This window comes from Bombina bombina, chromosome 6, assembly GCF_027579735.1.
Source record: "Bombina bombina isolate aBomBom1 chromosome 6, aBomBom1.pri, whole genome shotgun sequence".
NCBI classification, from domain to species: domain Eukaryota; kingdom Metazoa; phylum Chordata; class Amphibia; order Anura; family Bombinatoridae; genus Bombina; species Bombina bombina.
The window spans coordinates 1101763222-1101770721 of NC_069504.1; the positions used below are offsets into that span (position 1 = coordinate 1101763222).

At 39.4% G+C, this 7500-nt stretch overlaps 1 protein-coding gene across 2 annotated transcripts in view; it reads right to left on the reverse strand.

Moving 5' to 3' along the window:
* Nucleotides 1-7500, reverse strand: part of KDM7A (lysine demethylase 7A) — a 318101-nt gene that overhangs the window by 72283 nt on the left and 238318 nt on the right. The window lies entirely within an intron of this gene.

A 7500-nucleotide genomic window follows, 5' to 3' on the forward strand; every position in this document is an offset into this window, starting at 1 on the left:
TACACTTTATCTGAATCATGAATGAAAATTTTAGTTTTCATGTCTCTTTATGTTTAACTTATTTTTATTGATTTTATAAACAAAAGACAAGAAATCGATCAATTAAATTGAATACAACATAGGTCTTGGAAATTTGACAACAACAAGAGAAATGGGTTGGTCAGTGCAGATGACATCACCTCGCTACAATATCTAGAGTTCTGAGGTATTCAAAGCTTCAATATGTATCTATTAGTATTTATTTAGAACTAACTCATAATTTCATGTCTCTTTAAAGGGACATTAAAAACTAAATAAGACATGCTCTGATTTGTTACAGTATATAACGTTTTGCATTATTGAATCTAACTGTGTATACCCATGACAAAGGGGTTAAAGGGACACTGAACCCAAATTTTTCCTTTTGTAATTCAGAAAGAGCATGCAGTTTTAAGCAACTTTCTAATTTACTCCTATTTTCAATTTTTCTTTGTTCTCTTGCTATCATTATTTGAAAAAGAAAGCATCTAAGCTTTTTTTTGGTTTCAGTCCTCTGGACAGCACTTTTTTATTGGTGGATGAATTTATCCACCAATCAGCAAGGACAACCCAGGTTGTTCACCAAAAATGGGCCGGCATCTAAACTTACATTCTTGCATTTCAAATAAAGATACCAAGAGAATGAAGAAAATTTGATAATAGGAGTAAATTAGAAAGTTGCTTAAAATTTCATGCTCAATCTGAATCACAAAAGAAAAATTTTGGTTACAGTGTCCCTTTAAACAGATAGGTAAAGTCCTGCTTCAGAGGCGCAAGCATTGTAGTGCCTGAACAGAACATGGACAGCGACTGCAGGCTTTGTGCAACTGCTGCTCCTGATTGGCTGGCAGGCTGCGTTGTCCACAGCAGCTGTAATGTTTGTTGCTTTATCAATGTTTGACTCCTTGGGTAAAATACATTGTAAGGTAGAGTCAATAATGTCAAACATACAAACTAACGATTTGGACCATGTAAAAAAAAAAAAAAATTGCATTAGACTGTCCCTTTAATTATTTATCAAATACAATATAGCCCCTTAACACTAATGAATATTACTGTAGTAGTTTTTTTTTTTTCTGTACTCAAAAAGATCATTTTTAACTTCCTTTACCTCCGGATTGGTCAAGGTTGATTAAACAAAAGAAGCAGAACATAATAATTCTAATATTATAAATGCTACATTAAAGCAGAGCTTGGCAGATTTGCACGAATTCTGCAGCTCTCCGCAGGTGGAATACCAGGGCCACAAGAGCACTAGATTAGACGCCAGAGCCCATTTTCAAAGAAACAATGGTGCCTAGTATTTGTCAAGCACTGATTTAAAGGGATATTTCTGACAAACATGTCAAAGAGAAGAAAAACAAACATGCCAAAATATTTGAACGGTGAAGTAAAAGTTGTTAACATTTTAAAAATCGCAAATATGCAGTAAATGAATGGTGCTGTATTGATGCTCGCACATTGATGAAGTGCGTCCAGCCTCTACAAGTCTGACAAAGAGTTTATTTAGCATAAGAACAACCATTTTCAAAACAATTCAAACACTATTGCTTCTTTCATTCATTAAAAAAATAATAATCAAACCAAAATATATTGTGTAGCTTTTAGATTAAATTGCCCCTTTAATTAATGCACTTATTAAATCAACTAATTTCTGTTAATATAATTTATTCATTAGTTGCTTTGTGTTGTTCCTTTGTAGTTGGAAAACAAACTTTTTTCCTTCATGATTTGGATTATTCATTTGAGACTGAAACCTTCATCTGTAAACAAATGCACACTGCCATATGTCTGCAATACACATTTAAATGGGTCCAGTGTAAGGTGAAAAAATGAATATTCTAAAAATCTTTTTCAATATTGTAGAAAACCTCTTTCCGCGACCTCTCCTTGATGAGGCAAAGAACTCCTGGGAGGGAAGGGAAAGTAGGAGATACGTAAAAGCTCTAGTGTGGGGTGTCTTTGCCGCCTCCTTGTGGCCAGGTGATGTTATTCCCAAGAGTAAGGTCTCGTGGACTCCAATTACCATTAGAAAGAAAATGAATGTTATGCCCCTTTAAGCATGTATTAACAGACAAGGCTCCAGCTAGTGTCGCAATCAAAGGATGCAAACAACTGACAAAGGGTTTAAGGAAAGTAAAAGGGACTTTCATTCGGACATTTTGTTATTATTGTACTTTATTTCTGAAGCGCCAACATATTCCGCAGCGCTGTCCATGGGTACAATTTATGTAAATAAAAAGAAAATTTATGCTTACCTGATAAATTTATTTCTTTTTTTTACATGATGAGTCCACGGATCATCTTAATTACTAATGGGATATTCACCTCCTGGTCAGCAGGAGGAGGTAAAGAGCACCACAGCAGAGCTGTTAAATAGCTCCTCCCTTCCATCTCACTCCAGTCATTCGACCGAAGTTAGGAAAAGCCAAGGTGCAGAGGTGTTTGAAGTTTACAATAACCCACAACTTGTCTTACAAAAACAGGGCGGGCCGTGGACTCATCGTGTCAAAAAAGAAATAAATTTATCTGGTAAGCATAAATTTTCTTTTCTTTTTTAAGACACGCTGAGTCCACGGATCATCTTAATTACTAATGGGATTCAATACCCAAGCTAGAGTACACAGATGATACGGGAGGGACAAGACAGGGAACCTAAACTGAAGACACCACTGCTTGATGAACCCCTCACCCAAAAGCGGCCCCAGCCGAGGCAAAAGTGACAAATTTGTAAAACTTTGAGAAAAAAAAAAGTGAAGAGAAGACCAAGTTGCAGCCTTGCAAATCTGTTCCACAGAAGCTTCATTTTTGAATGCCCATGAGAAAGCAACAGCCCTCGTGTAAATGAGCCGTAACCTTCTCTAGAGGCTGCTGTTCAGCGATCTCATATACAAAACGTAAGATACTCTTCAGTCAAAAAGAAAGAAGTAGCCATAGTTTTCTGTCCCTCACTTGTTTCTGAGAAAAACACAAACAAAGAAGACCGACGACAGTCCTTAGTCATCTGCAGGTAAAACTTTAAAGTATGGACCACGTCCAAATTGAGCAGAAGTCTTTCCTTCTGAAAACAAAAATGATTAGGACACAAGAAAAGAACAACGATCTCCTGATTAAAGTTCCGATCAGAAACAACCTTAGGAAGAAATCCTAAGCGAATACGTAAAACTGCCTTATCTGAATGGAAATAAGATAAGGAGAGTCATACTGAAAAGCCGAGAGCTCCGACATTTACCGAGCAGAGGAAATAGCAACAAGAAATAAAACTTTCAAAGATAAAAACTCAATATCTAAAGGAAAGAAGAACTGTGAAAACTAAACCCAGACTCCAAGGAGGAATAATTGGCATGAACACAGGCCTGATCCTGACCAATGCCTGACAAAATGATTGTACATCTGGGACATCTACCAGACGCTTGTGAAACTAAATAGAAAAAGACAGTTTTTACCCATTAGGGAACTTGACGATAAACCTTCCTCCAAACCCTCTGGGAGAATAAGACAAAAAAGTCTAGGAATCCTATCTACTCAATGAGTAGCTCATGGATTCACACCAATAGAAATATTTACGCCATAACTTATGATAAATTTGACTAGTAACAGGCTTCCGAGCCTGAATCATGGTCACAATGACCGAGTCAGGATAACCCAGCTTGGATAATAAAAAGTGTGCAATCCCCAAGCCGTCAGTTTCAGATAAACCAGATTTGTGTGAAGAAGGGGCCCTTGAATTAGAAGGTCCTTCCTCAAGGGAAGTCTCCAAGGTGGCAGAAAGGACATGACCACCAGATCTGCATACCAAATCCTACAAGGCGAAGTCGGTGCTATGAAGATCACCGAAGCCCTCTCCTGCTTGATTCGAGCAATGGCTCGAGGAAGAAAAGCAAACGGAGGAAAAAGCTGGAAAACACTTCCTGATTGAGTTCCCACTCCCCTAGATGAAAGGACTGTCTGCTCAGGAAAACCGCCTCCCAAATGTTCAATCCCTGGGATGTGGCTCGCCAACAAGCAGCAAGAATGGTCCACCGCCCACCAAATTATCGTGGATATCACTATCATCGTTAATGAACTCCTCGTTCCTCCCTGATGATTGAAGTAAGCCACTGACGTCATTTTGATCGACTGGAACCTAATAAACTGGACCAAGGCTAACTGAGGCCAGGTCAGAAGAACATTGTAGATCACTCTCAGCTCCAGAATGTTTATAGGAAGAACAGACTCTGGCTGAGTCCTAACCCCCTGAGCCCTAAGGGAGCCCCAGACTGCTCCCCACCCTAGAAGGCTGGCATCTGTTGACGCAATCACTCAAAATGGCCTGTGAAAACAGGTTCCCCAGAAAAGCTGATCCAGAGACAACCACCACTGAAGAGAATCCTTTGTAGTACTTGAGGAGACAAATCTGTATAATGTCCGATCCAGTGCCTGAGCATACTTAACAGCAAAGGTCTGAAAAGGAACCAAGCAAACGGGATGAGATCCAATACCACAATCGTGCACTGAGCCACTGAAGGCCGAGGAGTGGACTGAATGACTAGACAAGTATCGATGATCCCTGATCTCCTGACATCCCGTCATAAAAATCTTCATTGAAAGGAAATCTATTATGTTTCCCAGAGAGATACCCTTGTGCATGGGACAAAGGCACTCCTTTCCAAATTTACTCTCCACCCGAGAAATCGCAGAAAGGATAACCCCATGTCCGTGAGAAATCTTACTCGCTGAAAAGGACGGCGCCTGGACTAGGATGTCGTCCAGATAGGGCGCCACTGCCATGCCCTATAACCGAAGCACTAACATAAAACAACGCTCTTGGATCAAAGGAAAATTGGAACGAAGAGTTTCCATCTAGAAGGACGGTACTCTAGAAGGATGGTACTTAGAAATTTGTTTAGACTCTTGAAATCTAAACGATGGACTGAAGATTCCTAATCTCCATCCCTCTTTTTTGGGGACCACAACCCGAATGGGATACAAAACCCAGACCCTGTACCAGTATTGGAACTGAAACAATTACTCCTAGGTCTGAGAGGTCTCCTACGCAGTGTAAGAACGCCTCTCCTTAGTCTGATCAATAGATAATCCTAGAGGCAGAAAACTGCCTCTGGAAGGAAAATTTTTGAACTCCAACTTGTATCCCTGGGTAACAATTTTCTTGGAATAAACCGAGCTTCTGCCATCTCTGTATATGCATGTATGTATTGGGTACTTGTAAAGCGCGGCTAATCACCCATAAGGGTCTCAAGGCGCTGCTCATTTTATCGACCTCGGAAGGATGAAAGGCTGAGTGGACCTCGCCAGGGATCGAACCTGCAACCCATGGGTTGCTACAGAGTTCAGCCACAGTGCCATGGAATGCTGAGCTATCTGTCCGGCTTTGATTTAACAGCAGGCTATTTAGATTATTATTTTTTTGTTGAAATACTTCAAATTTCAAAAGAAATTATTTCCGTCAAACCAGGACCCAACAAGGTCTTCCCCTAGCAAGAAAACTCTAAAAGTTTAGACTTAGAGCATACATCCGTAGAACAAGGCTCTAACCATAAGGCTCTGTGAGCTGGAACAGAGAAACCTATGCTCCCTGATAACTTGAAGGGAAGAATTTGAAATAAAGGAAGTAGCCCCTTTTGAAAGCTTTTATCCTGTCCTGGATTTTATCCATGGAAGTTTCTGGCTTAGTAGCATCAGACAACACATCAAACCAATATGCCGTTGCACTAGTGACGGTAACCAAGTACACAGCTGGTTACCATTGTAAACCCTGGTGTACATCCCCCCCTTTTCTAATTCTTGGTCATAGGAAGGGGTATAGTAGTTCTCCTAGCTAAGTGAAAAACTAATCCTAGCTGAGTCGGCTATGGGAAACATCTTTTCAAGTATAGGGAATGTGGTCCCTTCCATTCCATATAACTTACTGGACACACTAGGAAAGAGTACACCAATAGCGTCTGAGTCTCCCAGAGTAGCTAAAACCTCCTAACGTAACAAATGCAGATGTTCGAGCTAGAAAACTAAAGAAAACCAACCTCAGAATAAAAAGAACCATTTGGAATAGCAACTACAGAATCAAACATCCTAAATGATTGAAAACAATTCCTCTAGTAATGATTTCTACCACGTGGGAAGAACGTAACACATGAAATGCAGAGTAACTCCGAGAGGAGTATGAGAGGAAGCGCAGGGTACTGGATGTGGGCTATAAAATTTTGTGGGACATTATAGGAGAAATTGTGGAATAGAATGACCATAGTCAACAGGCTCCCAAACAGTAAAAACCTTAGAAAAAAAAAAAAAAAAAAAATACTAAAAATTGACACAAAAAAAAGTTACTGTCTCTTTAAATTTTGTAAAGTAACCTTGATTCTTTGTGTGCTATTGTACCATCCTAAGTCCCAAAGGATGAATTAAACAAAAAAACAACTGAAAATCTTTTAATAAAATAAACAAATAAAAAATGTTACTGCCTCTTTAAATTTTAAACTGTAACTTTTTCTTTTTGCGTGCAGGAATGATTAGCAAGCAAATATTGCAGCACTTACTTACACCTCAGATATTTTGCTGAAGGTGGCCATTTAAATGCATAACACTCATTTAACATCTTAGTTGGTTCCATCTTAGTATAAAAACATATATAACCTCTTTATTCACATTAGTCAAATAGAAATTGAATATCCTAACAAGAGGTACTATAATTTTAAATGTTAAAAAGATATGGTAATCAACATTCCTAGGAGGCTCTTATACCAACTGTATGCACCATTTTGTGAGTAAAAATTTTGGTGCTATTGAGTCTTGGAAATAAAAACTTTGTTCCTTTGTTTTTACAAGATTTAAAGTAAAATATTAACGATCACCAGACCTCAGTTAAGTCTAGCTGAGGTGACTCGCCACCGGATTGGGAGCCTAACAGATCAAAGGCATCCGGTGAATGATCTATAAATACAAAACGAGCAGTATCTCTGCTGCGTGACAAACAGCAGCAGAGAAGATTCCGATTCAACGGAATTAGGGCCATGTAAAATGGCGCGCAAATCGCGTAGCATAGCTCTGCCCATTGTGGACGTATCGTTCCCGGGCGGCTAAACCTTGTTAAAAACATATCCGTCAAACATCATGATGGTCTTTAACAGACATCTCCCAATCAGCCTTATTTGGAACCTGCCCCAAACAGTGCAAAGCAAAATAACGAGGCTAAAAACTCCCAGTCGCCATAGAAATATAAAAGTAAGCCGCTGGGAGTAAAAACCTGCCCCAAACAGTACATAAAATTGATCCTCAAAGAGGCTTTAGCCCTCTCAGCTAATTAGCTCTAGAGAATAAAAACTCCCGGTTGGCTAGAATGTAAAGTAAGCCGCTGGAAATAAAAATTTAAGCTCTTCAGTGATGACTCTGTTTCACACTGAAAGCCTATGTCCCATACAGCCCCAGTGCCTGCGTGTAACTGTCCCCAAGTGTTCCCTAAAGCTCTGAGGGAATCTACCTGTAAGA